Source organism: Scylla paramamosain, chromosome 27, assembly GCF_035594125.1.
Source record: "Scylla paramamosain isolate STU-SP2022 chromosome 27, ASM3559412v1, whole genome shotgun sequence".
Classification (NCBI taxonomy): Eukaryota; Metazoa; Arthropoda; class Malacostraca; order Decapoda; family Portunidae; genus Scylla; species Scylla paramamosain.
Window position 1 is genome coordinate 5,907,501 of NC_087177.1, and position 19,545 is coordinate 5,927,045.

The 19,545-nt window shown below is 42.4% G+C and overlaps 1 protein-coding gene and 1 long non-coding RNA gene across 9 annotated transcripts in view; one reads left to right on the forward strand and one right to left on the reverse strand.

Annotated features, from left to right (window-relative positions):
• LOC135114080 (uncharacterized) overlaps window positions 1–8,859 on the forward strand; it is a 94,651-nt gene extending 85,792 nt beyond the window's left edge. For 4 of the 6 annotated variants that reach the window (XR_010275205.1, XR_010275200.1, XR_010275204.1 and 1 more), the window contains one exon: window positions 1,145–2,591. This is a non-coding gene — a long non-coding RNA (uncharacterized LOC135114080). Of the gene's footprint in view, window positions 1–1,144; window positions 2,592–6,498 lie in introns of those variants that run through there. The other 2 variants (XR_010275202.1, XR_010275201.1) reach the window with 1 other exon arrangement.
• The window catches only part of LOC135114077 (multiple epidermal growth factor-like domains protein 6), a 165,474-nt gene that overhangs the window by 83,468 nt on the left and 62,461 nt on the right, over window positions 1–19,545 (reverse strand). The window lies entirely within an intron of this gene.

Genomic DNA, 19,545 nt, shown 5'->3' on the forward strand with positions numbered 1-19,545 from the left:
GATATAAATAGGGCGATTAAAGAAAGAAGTGTCTAGTTTAATTTGCATTTATCTAACTGCCAGCTTTATTCATTTCGTTACGTCTGTATAAAGTGCTTAAAATATTCATGCGTAGTTGAACAAGTTAACAACACCAGCTTGGACGCCCCTGACAGGTGAGCAGGGGAGGAGGTGACGGAGGGGATAGAGAGAACAAGGAGCTGAAGATAAAGGGAGAGAAAGGGGAAGAGTGAGTGGTGGTAGGGAAAGGGAAAGAAAAAAAAAACATTAAAGTAACGTAAAATAGGCTGGCGTAAGTAATGGCTTGTCACCTGTGATGTCTTTAAACGAAGGGATGGCAGCCTCCTCGCCTCCTCCTCCCCATCCTCACATCCTCTCCCCCTCACCTCGCCTTACCTTCGCCTCCCCTCCCCCTCGAGATCCTTAGGCTGGCTCTCATCCGCCTCAAGACGCCCACACATGTCATGGTACAATCAGTTATTCTCCTTATTGAGGCAGACGAGTTTTTGTAAATATTATCTTTGCTTTGATCGCCACTTGCATTACGCTTCCCCTCCTTTTCTTTTCTTTTTTTTTCTTTTTTTAATGAATTGCAGTAGATATGAAAATGGTATACGGGAAAAAAGATAGGTTGAAAGTATAGTAAGATTTCATAATACATTAATGAAAAGATGGAAGAAAAATAAGACTCGTACGTTTTTTATTTACTTTTTTTCATTCATTCCATTATTATAGGAAAGCGTTACACGAAAGAGACAGCTAAGAATGAAAAAAAGATTAGGTGGAAATAAAGAAAGAAGGAAATTAAGGACAACGTTCGCTACCTTTCACTTATTGTATAAAGTAGAAACGTACTGCAGTATAAGAAAAAAAAAAAAGCTTAGGATAAAAGATAAATAGATAAAGTTTACATGAAAAGGAGAAAATTGAGACTTGTTCGCCATTATTACTCTATTGTATAATATAGAAAAGAAAATTACACGAATGAAAACAACTTAGGCTAAAGATATAGGAACATTTAATGAAGCTTACATAAAGGGAAGGAGAAAATTAACCAAAAATAATAATAAACTCACTCGTGGAGAAGGAACCAAACTTTACCTGTCCAGTATTATTAGTTTACCTTCTTCTCTTCCTTCACCAGCGGGGTGATTATGGCGGCCTGGTGTTGGAGGGAGCGAGGAAGAGGAGGGGGGAAGGCGGAGCAGCAAGAAGAGTCCAAGAAGCACCACCACTTAGAGAATAACAAGAAAGGACTGATGCGCTCTCTCTCTCTCTCTCTCTCTCTCTCTCTCTCTCTCTCTCTCTCTCTCTCTCTCTCTCTCTCTCTCTCTCTCTCTCTCTCTCTCTCTCTCTCTCTCTCTCTCTCTCTCTCTCTCTCTCTCTCTCACACCAGTGCCAAGAGGCAGGACATGACCGGTGCCACTAAAGGATCGTGGATCTTGTGAATGGTCGCCACTTTTTTGCATCGTGTTGTCGACGTGGAGTTGTCTTACGCCATGTTAGTGTGTGTGTTTGTGGGTGTGTGTGTGTGTGTGTGTGTGTATGTGTGTGTGTGAATTAATTACGAGCGTGCGCAGCGTAATCTAATCGTCATGTTTGATGTATGATAAGTATCTAATGTATATTAAGTGTTGGTGTTGCATGAGGGATAGTCTACTCGTGCATCTCATGACAGAAAAAAAAGAGAAAAAAAAAAAACGATGCAGATAAACAACTATTTTTTTTTTTTCAGGCAAATACCCGGAAAGAAAACATACTAACCCGAATACCTATGAGACGCACTCATTTATTTTTGCCGGTGAAAAAAAAAAGAAGAAAAGAAGAAGAAGAAGAAAAACACGAGGGTGACAAAGTAGACAAAGGAGGCGGTGGAAAAGAGAGATAATGAAGAAGACAGATGGAGTAAGTTAGTCTGGGAGGACAGGCGTATATATTTATTCTCGCTAGACGTGAAAACTCCATTACTCACCCGTGAGAAAATGTTCCCTTAATGAAAGCACACAGCACCTGACGTAAAGGTGATAATGAATACTATACAGGGGAACGCGTTAATCCTCTTTCAAGCTCACGATGTGGCTTACGCGGCGTCAGGCAGTGCGGGGTGGTGTAATGAAAGATACTAGGGGGAGATACCGGTATATGGCCAACAGGAGACGAGGAAAGAGTAGGGTTGTGTGAGGGAAGATGAAAAATGAGAACATGAGAACGGATACAGACAGATAGACAGACCCGACACAAAGAACCGTATTCACAAATGTTTCGTCCATCTCTATTTTTTTTTTTTTTACCAGGCAGTGATGAAAGTTATTGTGGTTTTCGAACTTGTTTTCGTGATTCTAGCGCAGTGAAGTTGTTGTGCTTTTCAGGATGTTTTCGTGATTCTAGTGATAGTCTTCATAGTTTAACAAGGATTCTACCACGCCAATGAGGAGAAAAACAAGACTCGCCATTCCTGGACTTTGAAAAAAATAACAACAGATTAATCATGAAAGTGCCCTGACGAGAGAGCAAAGAGATTAAGAATACAAGGCAAAGAAAGACTTGTAAGGAGAGAGAGAGAGAGAGAGAGAGAGAGAGAGAGAGAGAGAGAGAGAGAGAGAGAGAGAGAGAGAGAGAGAGAGAGAGAGAGAGAGTAAGGAGAGAGAGAGAGTAAGGAGAGAGAGAGAGAGAGAGAGAGAGAGAGAGAGAGAGAGAGAGAGAGAGAGAGACAGAGAGAGAGAGAGAGACAGAGAGAGAGAGACAAGATGAACATACTGCTACAGGCAAGAATGGAGAGAAAAAGAGAGAGTCAATGAAAAGTGGGAAAGAAAATAAATAGATAGACAGACACAACCAGACAGATAAACACAGCGTAGGAATGCATGAGAGAAAGACGGGAGCTGAAAGAGGGTAGACAAACAGACAAATAAATAGATACAGAGGATAGAAATAAAGACGTGCATGGAAGGAAAAGAGCATTGCATAAGAAAAGATTGACAGTTAAAAAAAACGCGAACTGTGAGATGAGAAGGGGAAGGAGCAGGAGCGAGAGAAAGAGAAAGAAAGATGAAGAAAGAGGAGGAAAACTGATACGTTGGGGGAAGAAGAAAAAGATGTAGTAATTTGCACCGAAAGAACGAAACACGACGACTCCGAGTAAAAGAACACTTCGGAAAAAGGAATAAATACACGAGGGAAAACAGAGGTGGAGGGATAGGAAAATGAAGAGAGACAGGTATGAAAATACGTAGGAAATGTGGATGAAAAGATACCGTGTGAGTGAAAAAAAAAGTATTGTTTGAATAATTACTCGTGATTATATTTTCTCTGAGCCTAGGAAGCGTGCACATCATAATTAACATGAGGATGAAGAGCAAAAATTAGAGCATAATGAGAAAGCAAGAGAAAATGAAGGCCGTGTAAATAGTGCATGAAAAACTATGGATAATGATGATGTAAGACTAATAGAAAAGCAGATAAGCAGACAGATAGGCGGACACGTAGACAGACAGACTCAGATAGACAAATCATGGGATATAAGCATGCAGACATAAAGAAAAACAAACAAAGATAAAAGAACTAGAATAAATAAGGAAATACAGAAGAAGCCAAACTATAGTATAGACAGACAAGCAGAAGAAAGAAAGCTAAACAAATTAGAAATTGAAAAAAAGGAAAACGAGAGAAAGAGAAGAGAAGAGAAGAGAAGAGAAGAAAAGAGAAGAGAAGAGAAGAGAGAAGAGGAGAGGAGACAGGAGAGAGAGAAGCAGCAGACAGTAATTACAGATAAATAAATACACTTACCAAGACTAATGTTGATCCACTAACAGAGACAAGGGAGAGGAAACCGTGCACACACACACAAACACACACACACACACACACACACACACACACGCACATTGGAAAATCGATAAAATGAGGTCATAATTCCTTGTGTGTGGTGAACTGCTGCCATTGAAGTGAGTTTTGGTGCTTCACATTGTCAAGAGTCGTGCTTCCTCACTCTCTCTCTTATCTGCCCTTCCGTGTCCCATCAAGTGGCGGTGATGGTGGTGGTGGTTTATTGGATTTTCACATTAATGGACTTCAGCATATGCATGTTATCGACAGAGGACCAAAAGTGGACAAGATGAGTACAAGACATCATATTAGAGTTATTTTTAACAGGCCGTAGTAAATGTGGTTTTCAAGGGTGATTTCGTGATTAAAGTGATAGTTTAACAAGGACACTGTATCATCAATAGGAGAACAGCCATGAAAGCCTGAATTATTTATATGTGGCCTTTAGAAAATAGTTGGGTATGAGAGAACAAAGCTTTTTAAGAACAGTTCAACTATGCTTGCTGAATTTTTTGAGTGTCGCAATAGTGGTGGTGATGGTGGTGGTGGTAGTGGTGGTGATGGTGGTGGTGGTGGTTGCGATGGTGGTGGTTGTATCGACAGTCCAAATTATTGCAGTGTTAGTGGTAGGGGAGGAATTTTCTGAATGATAATTTGTTTTTATTTATTTATTTTTATTTATTTATTTTTTTTTATCGTATTCAATAGTTCAGAAGTTTTATATTCAGGCAAATGTACTTGTAACGTATGTGAAAAATTAACCTATACATTTTTTTTCATTGCTTTTCGTTGCAGTAATAAAATATAATGTAAATAAAAGCAACATTTTTTTTACAAGCTTTTAATAGTTTGACAGTTTGTAGTTTGCTTATTCGTAAAAAAAAATAACTTGTTTATGTATTTTGTTTTCCACATTTCCTATTTACATTATTATTATTTTTTTTACCAATTTGTCCATCTTTTTTTTCTCTCCTTCCTCCTTCCTGTCTTTCATGTTTGTGTTCACTCAGTCTTACCTAATCCTCATTTGATTCCTGCCCCTTCCCTTCCCTGATTTGCTCCCGATGTTCTTTCCACATTTTCTCTTGTGTTTTCCTTGATTGCTTTTCCTATTTTTATCTCTCCCACGTTCCTTCTTTCTCCCTCAGCCTGTTCATCTTGGTACTCTCGTATTTTCTTCTTTCTTTTGTATCCTTTAATTATCATTATTCATTTTTTTTTTTTTTTTGCTTATTTTTCTGCCAAGTATATTTTCTCCCTTCACTTTTTTTTGGTTCACTTTTTCATTTTCTTTCCTCGGTATTAGTTTTTTTCTTTTGTTTCTGGTCCGAACACCCGAGGATCTTTATTTATTTATTTTCTTTTTTATTTCCTTTCTACGATCATTTCATCATCATCGTTGTTGTTTACTGTGCCTTCTTTCACCTCTCAGCTCACCCGTACCTCTCTAATTTACGTCTGACCCTCGTGTATACTCTGCGTCATCTCTTATTTCACCTTTGTTTCTCCTTTTCTTTTCACCTCTCTCTCATTTCCATCTTATCCTCCTGCTGGTGCTGCTCTTCCTTTCCTTTACGTGCTCACCAGGAATTCGCTCGGCCGCAAATTTCAGGCTCGTGCTTTTTTTGTTTCCGGAGTTGGAAAGTTTTGGCCGCTCCCCGGACGACCTGGATGTTGTCGGCTGGCGGATGGTGGCGAAGCTTTTGCACCCAAGCAGTTGGTGAAACTTCCTGCGGTGAATTGTCCGTTGTAAGCTGAGGTGGCACAACGAATTTCTCTCTGGTGGTTTCCCTAGCCTTCGAATGTCTCTCTTTCCCTTTCTCTCTCTCTCTCTCTCTCTCTCTCTCTCTCTCTCTCTCTCTCTCTCTCTCTCTCTCTCTCTCTCTCTCTCTCTCAGTAGCAAAATATTGACGTAACAGAGCTGTGCATTGCTTTATGATACGTTCAAAGGCTCAGTTTATGCAGTAAAGCAGAGGATATGCGATAAAGACTACACAGATGCATGCTCACGTGCAATTAAACAAAAAATAAATAAATAAATAGAGGAAAAGAGACAAACCGATTATAGGAATTATCATACGAAATACTCATTAAAAACGTTGGTTGTTCATCATTATTCAGTTTTAAGTGTTTTTTTTTTCTTTTTTTGCAACTATTTATAAGCATCTTTCAAGACTGTAAGCCGAGAAAGTGTTGGAACATGTTGGAACATGCAATACAAACTTAATGTCAACTAAATCCACTGAGAGTCCATTTTTCACGTTCAGATATGTATCCTTGTTTCTTGTGTTAGCGTACCAAACGAACAACGCCAGACATCTATTCTGGATCAGTGAGGTCAGTACTCCTTCTTCACTTGAAATATCAGCCCTCTCAGCTTCTATCACTTAAAAGTTTTCGCTGGTTTATCCCATTTCCGTTTTATATATTCATATTTTTAGGGATTTTCAATATTTTTACCATACCATAATTTTGTTTTTAATATCAATATTTTAACTCGCCATCTTTGCTGCTTTGATTGTTTTGCAGCGGCGCCATATGACAGCGAAGTGTTGGTGTCATAAATTATTCAACCAGTCAATCGTGTATTATCGTCATATTTCGAATTTCTTAAAAGTGATTGAGAGGAAATGCGAAATCCCCGTGTAACAGTTTTTTTTTTTTTTTTTACAGTAATTGGACACCAGCAGAGACCAGCACTAGCAGCAGCACCTCACCTCCCTCTTTCCCTCCTGCGTCTCCTCCCTGCTGTCGCTTTCTTTCTTTTCTTTCTTTCTTCCCCTTTTTCCTCCCTGCGAAACATGCAGGTTGTGACCCACGCGCTGCTGGCAGAATGTAGACAAAGTGTCAAAAGTAAAAACGTAGATTCTGGTGCACAATCTTGCATCTTGCTACTTCATGATACGAATTACTAATCGTATGAACAGCTAAGGTAATTAATGATGTAGTAATGCCTTGTTTAGTTTATCAATTTTTCACGTATATATGATTTTGCACAAGCAGAGAGACATTAATATTAGAGGATAGAAACAACTAGACATGCAAACAAAGCGAAAAACAGGGAAAGACGGACAGACACAATGAGCTTGATAGAAAATAAATAAGAAGACAGGAAGCCAGTCAGACACACACGCACACATACAGATACAAACAGGAAAACAGAGAGAACAGATAGACATCCGGTCAGCCACACAATCACACAGGAAGACAAGAAGGCAGTCAGACACAGACACATACAAACAGAAGAGAGAGAGAGAACAGACAGACAGACAGAAATATAATCAGTTACATAAGCACACAAGAAGACAGGGAGGCAGCCAGACAAAGAGACAAAACTGTCTTGACCTTTCTGCCAGGCACAAGGAGGTGTCGGTAATCACAGGAGCTGCCTTCGAATGCAAATAACACGTCAGGTGGCCAGGTAACACTTAGTCTTGCATGTGGCACGGTCGTGATGTCGCCCCGTCTCTCTCTCTCTCTCTCTCTCTCTCTCTCTCTCTCTCTCTCTCTCTCTCTCTCTCTCTCTCTCTCTCTCTCTCTCTCTCTCTCTCTCTCTCTCTCTCTCTCTCAACAGACTGTCAAAACTGTGATCACGGCTTGTAAATTTGTAGTATATGGTTACCCTGATAATGTGTAAGTTTAAGCCACGTAATCAAATATCGAATAAAAAAAGAAAACTCACTATCCAGGATATCTCAACGCAAATCCCACGCATGTTCAATATCAAGTTAAGTACATATCCTATATTTATTTCTAATCCTCCTTCTCGCGTGAGGACGTTAATTCACCGGACAAGACTTGAGGCCTTGTTCAAGAGCTCCGGCTGAATTGAGAATGGGCCGCGCTGCCTCCGCCTGCAACTCTGGTATCTATTCCGTTTTCTGTTCCCCTTACTGGGTGGTGTTGGTCCTGCCGCCGCTTCCCACACGCTTCCTGGAAAACGGTCAGCTTTATCTCGACACAAGGAAGGGTTTTGCCTCACTATTTGAAGGGAAGATTGTTGGTTTATTTCACCCTGTGTTTTATTTTCCTCAGATTGTGTCTTGACTTCATTTCCTTTGTTCTGTGTTGTTATGTTGTGTTTCGTTGTGTTGCAATGTAAGAGTTTGAGGGTTTGTTGTCGTGTGGCAACGTGTGATGTCTTGCTTGTCCTGGTGCGAGTACTGTGTTGTAGTGTGTGTGTCTGTTGAATATGACACACACACACACACACACACACACACACACACACACACACAGCGATTCGAGTTAACATTACACCTTTTATTGTTATTAGCTTTATTAAAAAAAAAAAAAACTACCACTGCAGACAGTTTGTAGATTTGTCACTTAGCATGTTGTCATTCATCTACTGCCCTCATACGTATAGTGTCTTTTAATCACCTCTTAAGTCGTTTATATATTTTCTTTATTATCGCTGGGGCATTTTCACTGTATACTATGTAGCTGCGTTTCGTGTTTATTTATATATATTTTTTATTTTACTTTTTATTCTATTATATATTTATGTTTTGTGTACAGGTGTGATTTACGGTCATCCTCACATTTTTCCTACTACGACTGAAAGGATTTAATCTTTTTATACTCTGCTGACTCTGTGATCCCATTTCTGTATATTAAGACCTCATATGTATGTATATAGTTCTAAACTTAACGTGTTTGTAAATCTATGTCTGTAATGAATGAAATGGCAATGGGAAGGAAAGCGCTTGTCTGTATGCATGTAAATATATACACGTACATACACGGTGGTCGAGTGGTCTGTGTACTTAGAGGTGACGTCAGCTGGGTGTGCGGGGTGGTGTTGACACAGACTGCCCTCCTCTTCCCCTCTTATATTCCTCCTTCCCTTACGCTGTCTTCCCTGCAGCCATCCGTTCGCACACGCAGCCGCTCCCTCTCTTTGTCCCCTGCAGCCCTCAGAAAACCTAAATAAGCCCCTCTACTCGCCAAACACACACACACACACACACACACACACACACACACACACACACACACACACACACACACACACACACACACACACACACACACACACACACACACACACACACACACACACACACACACACACACACACACACATTTCCTTCCTACGCCCATTTTCTCCTTACTGTCATCTTTTTTTCTCTCCCCTCCCGCTACAAAGCAAATAGTGCTTTCGTGTGTAATGGTTTTCAGGAGCTTAATTCTCATTTTTCTTTCATACTCGAGCGTCTTAAGTTCAGGCAACTTTGTGTGTGTGTGCTTGCTGTCTAACTTTTCCTTCCCTTGGCTGTTAAAAGTTGTCCCTGGAAAGCGTATGACATTTTTTTTCTTTCCCCTTTCCCTTTCTTCTTCTTTTTCTTCTCCTTCTTCTCCTCTTCCTTCACGAACACTTGCTGATACCTTTCTTTTCCCAGTCACTTTCCTTTTACTCTCCCCCACACACACATATTAGTTTTCCTCTTCCTCTCCCTCCTCCTTCCCGTCCTCCTCTTACTCCTCTCCCAACATCTTCCCTTTCTCTCATCCTCTCTCCCCTTTTCCATCCCTCACTGTCCCTCCCGCAGCCGCACACACACCACCGAGGCTAACATGTCTATTTATTGCCCTCACTTTCCCAACAGCACCAAGGAATACTTTTTTTTTTTTTTTTTTTGGACACTTATACTCGTGGATCAGGACTCAGAATGGTAAGATTCCACCATGAGATGACTATACGTGTTTATTTTTCATTTTTTCCATCTTGATAAAGAGTTATAATGTAGTTTTGTTTGTTCCCCTGAGAATATGAATTGCTGAATGATGATGTGAGTTCTGTGTAATATCTCTTGTTGTTGTGCGCTCTGATTTATGGATGAATACATCTGTGTGTGTGTGTGTGTGTGTGTGTGTGGTCATAGTGGGGAGAATGAGGAATAATGTCTGCACGCGCGCGCATACACACACACACACACACACACACACACACACACACACACACACACACACACACACACACACACACACACACACACACACACATTGTTAACTATCCCTTGACACTAATTTTGTCTACCCACATACCACAGTTCTCTCTCTCTCTCTCTCTCTCTCTCTCTCTCTCTCTCTCTCTCTCTCTCTCTCTCTCTCTCTCTCTCTCTCTCTCTCTCTCTCTCTCTCTCTCTCTCTCTCTCTCCGGATGACAGCACCACGTGTTGCATTTTCTCTCCCCTTCTATCTTCCTCTCTTTTATTTTGAATTCTTTGAGACTATATGTAGGCACTGTTGGCAGAGAGAGAGAGAGAGAGAGAGAGAGAGAGAGAGAGAGAGAGAGAGAAATGCGAGGGAGAAAACGTAATAGCGTAATTGAGGAAGGAGTGAGAATGGAAATTACGTGATATTAGAAAAACTGAAGCAAAAAACGAGAGAGAGAGAGAGAGAGAGAGAGAGAGAGAGAGAGAGAGAGAGAGAGAGAGAGAGAGAGAGAGAGAGAGAGAGAGAGAGAGAGAGAGAGAGAGAGAGAGAGAGAAAGAACAATATAAAGACGTCATGTGAAGTCAATTACTCGACACATGTCATTGCATTGCATAGTAAAATGTTTTTATTTCACATAGCAAAGCAGGAAGAAAGAGAAGAAGGAGAAAGAAGAGGCAGGAGGAGGAGGAGGAGGAGGTGGTGACTAAAAGGGCGGAAGGGTTGAAGGTAGGTGAGCGGAAAGAATACGTGTAGGGCAGCTGAAGGGGATGAGAGATTGCCCCTAATTAAGGTGAGAAGGCAAGGTGCGGTGATTGTGGAGCGAAGGGGAATATCAAGTAGGTGGCAGCAGGCGAGGGTAGACTGTATGTACTCACTGTTATGAGAGGGAGTAATGCTTTGGTAGTGTTATCTGGGGAAGGCTGGTGTTTATCTTGTGTCTTTGTGTTGCTCGTGTTTTTGTTTTTTTGTTTTTCTTCTTGTTTAGGGGTTTTCAGACTAATTAAGATAGTTATTCTGAAAGTTTAACTGAAATAAAAAAAACTGTTACTACTGCTACTACTACTACTACTACTACTACTACTACCACCGTCAATACGACATCACGACCACTAATGTATAGTAGTAGTAGTAGTAGTAACAACAACAACAACTAACACAACATCCATATTTCTCTCTCGCCTTCCTCGCTTCCTTCTCTGTCTCTATTCCTTTATCTTTCTTCCCTTCCCCTCTTCCCTCTTTTTTCGGGTATTCCTCTGACACACATCCCTAGCCGGCACCAGGTCTCACTCCCCTCCTCGCGCCCTTGGTCCCTTAATTCAGTCATCAGCTTGGTTCTCATCAGTTCCCCTCGGCGTTCCTACCTTCCCCTCGTCCCCTGTGCCGGAATGAGGCCAGGTTAGCCAGTGGACGATGAGTGAGTGAGTGAGTGAGTGAAGTGTAGCTAGGCGGTGGTGATGTGAAGTGAAGTGATGGAGTGTCAGATCCTTTCTACTTTGTATCGTGTCTCATTGTCCATCTCCTCTTCCTCCTCCTCCTCCTTCTTTTATCATATTTTCTGTTTTTTTTTTTTATTCGTCGTCGTTGTTCTCCTCCTCTGTACCTCATCTATGCATTCGTCCTCCTCTTTCCCCTCCTCCTCCTCCTCTTCCTCTATACCTAATCTCTTCGTCTTCCTCCTTCCTATTTAGCCTCTGCATCCTTCTCTTCCTCCTCCTACTAATATATACATTTTTTACCTGTCATGGCTTTTCATCCTTCTCATCCACCACCTCCTCCTCCTCCTCCTCACTGTCTACTCTCTTCATTCTTTCCATCCTCCTTATCCTCATCATCGTCCTTGTCTTCGTCTACTTCATCCTTTTCCCTACCAAGTCTCTTCATTCTTCCTCATCCTTCTCATCTTCCTCCTCCTCCTCCTCCTCCTCCTCCTCCTCCTCCTCCTCCTCCTCCTCCAGTACCTCGAGCGAGACAATAAACAATCAGGCGGGATGTCATGAATAACACCTTTGTCAAGAGGTAACCAAAAGGGAGCAGGTGAGAGCGATGCTGGGGAGGCAATAGTTCCCTACAGGAGGTCACGCGGAGGTGTCACAAAGGCCGCTGTGTGGGTGGGGATGGGAGAGATGTGGTCGCGTCCCCGCATTGTGAAGCCATGGTGGTCCTGGTGGCGTTAGGGTAAGAGGACCAGCAGGGAAGGAGTGGGTCGTTCTTTGGACAATATTCTGAAACACATTTTCGTTGCACCTCCACTACTTTCAGAAGGCTATAGATGAAGTGATGCTGTTTTTTAAGGGTGCTTTTACGGGTCTAGTGACAGATTAACAAGATATCTGCATTATTAACAGGAGAAACACCCTTGTGAACCCGGTTAATCATCTCTGTGACCTTTGAGAATAGTCATGGTGAGAGGGTGAAGCGTTTCAGAATATGGCCCTTTGACTAAGTGCCGTGTAAGGGGAGGTTTAAGGGTTTGACGAGGCGCGGCATGTTTGGGATGGTGATGCGAGGCAGCGGCGCGAGGTTACCATTCATGCTGCTCATGCAATGCCACGCCCGACCGCCCGCGCCGCCACGCCAAGACATTACTGTGCACTCTCCCTCTGAGGTGTATTACTGTGCACGCTGGCAAACACGTTAAGGAATTGCTAAATATAGTGAACGTTTCTGAAAGTCATTCTAACAGCTTAAGAGAAGGAAAATGCATAAATACACCGTCACTTTTGAACCGACAAGCAAGATGATGCTCAAAGTCACCGCTAGAGAAAAGAAAAAGGAGAGGATCACGTAGCCTAACACACACACACACACACACACACACACACACACACACACACACACACACACACACACACACACACACACACACACACACACACACACACACACACACACACACACACACACACACACACACACACACACACACACACACACACACACACACACACACACACACACACACACACACACACACACACACACACACACACTCAGTACCATACACAGGTTTATACCCAAATGACACGACAACACAGGCAATTTGAAATACACAAAAGCACAGTGAGGGCTCTTGAGTCCCGCTGGCGTAATAATTCATAGCAGAGGAAGTGCTTGCCCATATACAGCGCACAGCCTATTTGTCACGAGGCTGTGGGCGTGGTGGTGGTTGTGGCGTGCGTGCAGCTGGCCAAAGTAGTGGTGGTGGTTGTGGGGTAGATGTGGCTATATGGACTGGTATTAATAAAGAGATCAGTGGCAAAAGTGCAGAGTGGATTTGATGGGTTACGTACAGTGGATGTGTTGTGAGTGTGGCGGTAATACTCGTAATTCGTGAAAGCGTGGATTAGTGGTGGTAGTGGTGTTGTGTGGAGTGATGTGGTAAAAGGGTTGAGGGGACGTGATGCATGGAAACAGTAGATGTGATAGGGTGCGGCATACTGGTGATATAACTCCATAGTTGAATATATAGTGTGGTAGGGATGGTTCTGGTGTGGTAGTGGTGAGTGTGCACGTAACATAACAGTAATGGATGCGGTGTAAGTGTGGTACTATTGGTGGCAGTGGTGTGGTAGTGAACGTCTGCCTTGCGTGCTCCCATATTCAACTTGCCCATAAATTTATTTCCTCCTCCATTACAAATACTTGGTGGGCTTTGTAGCAACTCCTGTAGTAACTTGTAGTGGGAAGCGGTGGTGTGGTAGTGCCGCGGTGTAGTGCGGCAAACACGGGCTGCTTTACGTGTACTCATATTCTAGTTCGCTCTGTAAATATGCCCTCCACTCAGTCACGCCAGAATCTAGGTGGGGTCCGTTTTCATTCGTCTGTAGGTGCCAGTTTCTCTCGCTTCCTTCCCAAGCAGCAGGCAGACAGGGTTCCTCTCTCCCCAGCTTCCCACATACCTACATTCCTGAAGCCACCCTCCTACAACCGCCGTAATCTGTATCTCTCAGATCATTATCTCTAGAACCTTCACTTTCGCTCTTTTTTTCTCGTGGGGTACAGTTGTTTTGCGTTTTCCAGTGATTTTTCTTTTCTCGTGATTGATTTTTCTTTGCTTTGTAAGATTCGCCATATTTGCGCTGCGTGTCTTGTTCTTCGTCTCGGGGTAAAGTGAAGGGATCGAAAGAAGAGTCTAACCGCGGCGTGCGTTATATATTGTTAATAATTCAAGATGTTTCCGACTATTTTTATGTATGTTTCTGGTGTATTGAGATGTGTGTATGTGTACTCTGCAGTTTGTTTGCTTCACGCCTCGCCTTTCTGATATCAGTTCCTGCCCAGCACCTTACACAGGCAAGGGCGGGAGGAGGTGCTGCGCTGGGTGAAACCGCCACACCTCCCGCCCGCCTGTGGTCGGCCGCTATCACCGCCACATCTTTACGAGGGGCGGCGCGGGGAGGAACGCAGACCTCCCCGCTGTCTCCCCCAATTAAGTCGATGAATTGGCCGACGTTTAGAACTCCGTTGACGCCACATGGAGATATAATTACTTATTATTCAACAGAAGGATTCCCACCGCCATGGACGTTTCTGCATGCTGAGTGCATAGCATTAACAGCGGCTCGTCGTAAATAGCACACACTGAAAGTATTTGCACTGAAAGTATTTAGAAAAGGTGGCAATATTTTCATATGACACTGTTTAAAGAAAAAAATATAATTCGTAAATGAACTTCTCTTCATCACTAGTGTATATATCTATAGTTTGTTTTCTTTTCCCATCTCCAGAATAATAACAATCTGCTAATGATGTTTTTGATCAGACGGGTATACCAGTATTTATATTTTTCTTCCAATCCACGAATAAGATCAGCTTTCTCAGTAGCGCATATTTACGAGTATATTTTGTGTCCGTATTTCCTGAAGAATTTTAACCCGCGAATGACGTAAATGTCATTTATCAGTAACATTTCTCTCCCTCAGTGCAGTGACGTGACTGAAGGAGCCCTGCACTGGCCCCGTTTCTTGACTAATAGCTTCCATATTTCACTATTTACGTACCCCGTCTAACTTTGGCCCCCTCTTATCTGCCATAACTCCAGCCCGCCACTTCCCAGCTTAAGATGATGGAGGAAGTTGAGAGCATAAGGAAAGGTGAGCGGGTGAATGGCATTGGCAGAAGACTGCGAGGGGAGTGAAAGTGACAGAGAAAAGGATGAAAATGCTAAATATTAAGATGCAGGAAGGTGAAGGTGACACCAATATGCCAGAATGAGATACGAAAATATGATTGAAGATGATTAGGATCAGAATTAAACAACAGCATGGAGAGGAATGAAAGTGCGAGAGGCAAAAGTAAAGGTGACAGCAATAGGGAAGAATGAGTGGCAGGAACATGAGTGAAAATGATTAACACGTGAATTAAGGTAACAAAAAAAGTTAATCAAAGTGAGAAGTAATAAAGATACAGAACTGAAGATGCCAACAATAAAATCCAATGAGTGGCAGGAAAACAAGTGAAGATGAATGAAACAAGGAGTGAAGATCCCATGAACAAACACGAAAGTGAGAAGGGCAAAGTTGTAGAGCAGTAAAAGTGAAAACAATAAGAACCAAGTGAGTGGCAGGGACAGAGGCGAAGGTGACGAGGACAGGGGTGATGGTGGCACAGAGACAGGTGACACAGGTGAGGATGGCAGAGATAAAGGTGCGAGCGGTAGAGGGGCGAAAAAAAAAAAGTGGAAGTTGCCGAGTCTGAGTGAAGGTGACAGGAACAAATAAGAGTTGCAGCGATGCAGATTTAGAGGCAGAGCGGCGTTGACAGGAGTGGGAGTGACAGGTGCAAGGGTACAACGGCGGAGATTAGCGCGGGGGACGGTGATAAAGAGTGACACGAACAGAAAAAAAAAAAAGAAAAATAGAAAAAAGTGAGACAGGATACGTTTTTCTCCCTCCCGTTATAAACATCGAAACTATTTTTAGAGTTGTTGTGTATGGGTCTGGAATTCTCTAGTTTTTTCCCTTTGCGTGCTTATTTTTTGTGTATACGAGTGCAAATATAGACCCCTCCCCCTCTTTTTTTTTTTTACAGATAAAAGGTGGATAGAAATAAAACTGGCAGAATAGCGGAAAAAAAGTTGAGTGTGCGCGAGGCAGTGATGGATGGATGAGTGTGGCGATGGTGGTGGGATTGCTCCACTCGTAATGGCTTCATATTCATATCGCTTTCTGACAATGATGATGATAATGGCAGTGATGGTGATGCTATCTAACTCTTAACGCTAATAACGATAACTATATATTAATTCTCAAAGAACAATTTAACCCCCAGAGGCCTTTCTGACAGTGGCATTGATGACTATCTCGGAACAACTTAAATATCGCTTCCAAAAAATGACATAGATAACGACCGTGATCTATTTGTTACCTCAGAACAGAGTAATCTTCCCATAAATTTCTGGTAGTAACGATGATGACGATGACCATAAATTACTTTGGAAGAGCTTAATCTCTCTCTCTCTCTCTCTCTCTCTCTCTCTCTCTCTCTCTCTCTCTCTCTCTCTCTCTCTCTCTCTCTCTCTCTCTCTCTCTCTCTCTCTCTCTCTCTCTCTCTCTCTCTGACAGTGACGATGACAAGGATGATATTACGTACCCCACAACAACTTAAACCTTCATAACGCTTCCAGACAATGACGAGGAGCATCAACATGTTATTAGTTCCCTCAGGGTTTAATCTCCCTTTATATCCCTGGCCAGGCTGACTCCCCTCACTTAACACTAGTATCGTAAAAAGAAAAAAACACCCTTAAAAACCATATCATTTTAACTAGAGCCATTCAAAAGTAGTGGAGGAGCGGCACATAATTGTTTCAGAATGTTTCCTTAAGCTGTGCGTGATGGGGCGTCCCTTCAATGCACCCTGGGGACGTCACGCGTGTGTTGAGGCGCGTGATGGGCGACGAGTGTGTGTGTCGCTGATAACGTGTGTGTGTGTGTGTGTGTGTGTGTGTGTCTGTGTGTGTGTGTGTGTGTGGATTGCTTTTTAAAGGGGATGTCAACAAGGGGCGATACAGCTGACAAAATAGTCTCTGACAAAATAGTCTATGAAAAGGTTAAATATTTGTGCTCTTTTTATCTACGTGACATGGATTTTACGAGTTGAAATAGTAATAATAAATAATAATAGGTAATAATAACAATAATAATAATAATAATAACAATAATAATAGTAGTAGTAGAAGTAACAATAGTAGTAATGATAATGAAAACAACAACAACAACAACAACTACAACTACTACATACTGCTGCTGCTGCTACTACTACTACTACTACTACTACTACTACTACTACTACTATTACTTGTACTTCTTAAATTGTTGCTGCTGCTACTACAAAAACAATAACAACAAAATAATAACAATAATAATGAATAATAATAATAATAATAATAATAATAATAATAACTGCAACAGTATATACATCACTTCGACGTTGCATAAAACTTATAATCTCTTACAAAATGTCACCGAGTAAATAAATGATGAAATACTCTACATTATTACAACATTATCGTACATGTAACTTGACAGGGACGAAACTCTCTCTCTCTCTCTCTCTCTCTCTCTCTCTCTCTCTCTCTCTCTCTCTCTCTCTCTCTCTCTCTCTGATTGTATGGACAGTCAATAAGAGAAAAAACACCAATTAAAAACTCACCCACCATACAAGTATGACACAAAACACCACACAAGGACACACACACACACACACGTAACTAATTACTGCATGTGTAGGTTTGCTCGTCTCTTTCCCTTTCATCTCTTATTGTTACGTGTGCTTGGCTTGGCTGGCGGGGAATTTTACATCGGAGGGTATGCAGCTTTAAGTTCAGCAAGCGAGGGAGGGGAAGAGGAATGGAAGGTGAGGAGAGGGGTGAAGCCCCGTGCTTCCCTCAAGTGTTCATACAGTGGCGTGTTAAAACAATAGAGTCCTGATGAAGCTGCTGATCGCCACTTGAGGTTCGCACTGGCGTTCATTAGTGTTGTGAGAAACTGCTCGTGCGAAGTTCATTTTTGCTGCCTTGATAAGAGAGAGAGAGAGAGAGAGAGAGAGAGAGAGAGAGAGAGAGAGAGAGAGAGAGAGAGAGAGAGAGAGAGAGAGAGAGAGAGAGAGAGAGAGAGAGAGAGATGTAGGTAGTCAGACAAGCAAGCTGATAGACGCACCGGCTAACTGACTGACTGACTGACTGACTAAATAACTGACCGACCAACAGGAAGACAGTCGAAGAGATGGTCAGAAAGAGACAGAGACAAGCTGCGCATTCACCCGCACACTTAACCCTTGTTGACTTCGTGTGTGTGTGTGTGTGTGTGTGTGAAAAATAGTAGGGAGGATGAGGTAAGTGTAGGGTATAGGATTGCACGTGTATGTGTGTGTTTGTGTGTGTTTGTGTGAGGTCCGTGCCATAGGTTTGTTTATGTATGGAAGTGTGAGACAGACAGAAGGGCGTCGCGGGAGTTTACTCAAGAGGACAGCTTGAGCGACACACACAAACCCATGACGTGGATGCGCATAATTGTGTATGCTAACGAGGGAGGGACATGGGGAGGAGGAACACAGAAGGGAGGGAGGAGAGGGATGAAAGAAAGAAAAGAGCCAGTGGGAGGGGAGGAGACCCAGAGAGACAAAAAGAGAGAGAGAGAGGGTCGTAGCTTTGAGTCGGACACGATCAACGGAAACTTGTATTGTCGTGTTTGCTTTGCCAAATTACTCTCTCTTGACGCATTTTAAGTGTGTCCCTCCACAGTTTTTTTTTTTTTCAGGTACGTTGCGAGTCTTATTTGAATTCATCAGTGTTTGCGTGCATCTCTCCGAGTCTCCACGGTCCAAAAAATCTGTGTAGCTCTGTTGGCAGAGAAGATTAGGTTCCCGTGTTCCTTTATGAGCTGGTGTATATTGGTGTGGCCTGAGGGAGTGGGAGGGAGAGTGAGAGGGTGGTAGTGAGACGCATCCTAAAGAAAAACCGAGCCTGAAAGAAGTGATGGACTTTGAGGAAGCAACGTAGTGTAGAGGGAAAGTGAAAGCAGTGGAAGTAGATGAACATGTATGAAGAACAGTAGACATTGTTTTGAAGTAAAGGCTTAAGCTGAAAAAAAGCAAATTTAGAAGATTTTACTGAAATATATTAGGTAAATAGCAGAAAGGATGTTATGGAGAAAAGATCCAAGATAGGGAAGCAAATATTGAAAGTTAAGATAAAGTTCGAAGTTTTATTCTGCACAGGTGTGGTCACCGGTCACTCTTTGCTTACCTGTGTGAAAGAGGGGTTTCGTTTCTATCCCTTTGTCCCCTTCCCCGTGACTTCCCTCTTCCCTCCCCTTTACTCTGACCATCCAATCATAAAACTTATTAAAGAGTTTCCTGTCTCCTTTTTTTCTTTCAGTCAACTGGTTCTCCGACGGTTTCCTGCGCGAAATTGTTTGTTCTCTGTGTTAGTCACTTCAGATTTCCGCTCTTGATTACTTCGTTTTTTTTCGCGTTGTTTTCTCTCAACTGTCCTCGTGCCTCGCTTTCACTTGTTTCGCTCACGTCGAAGGAAAAAAAAAACAGGAGTTGCCTTAAATATACACAAAAAAAGAGGAAAATACACACACACACACACACACACACACACACACACACACACACACACACACACACACACACACACACACACACACACACACACACACACACACACACAGCCTTCCGTGACCCCAAAGTAAACTCACTTGCCAGCCCTCTACCCTTTGCTGTCTGTCTGAGTCACATTATTTCTCCTATCACACACAGTGACTT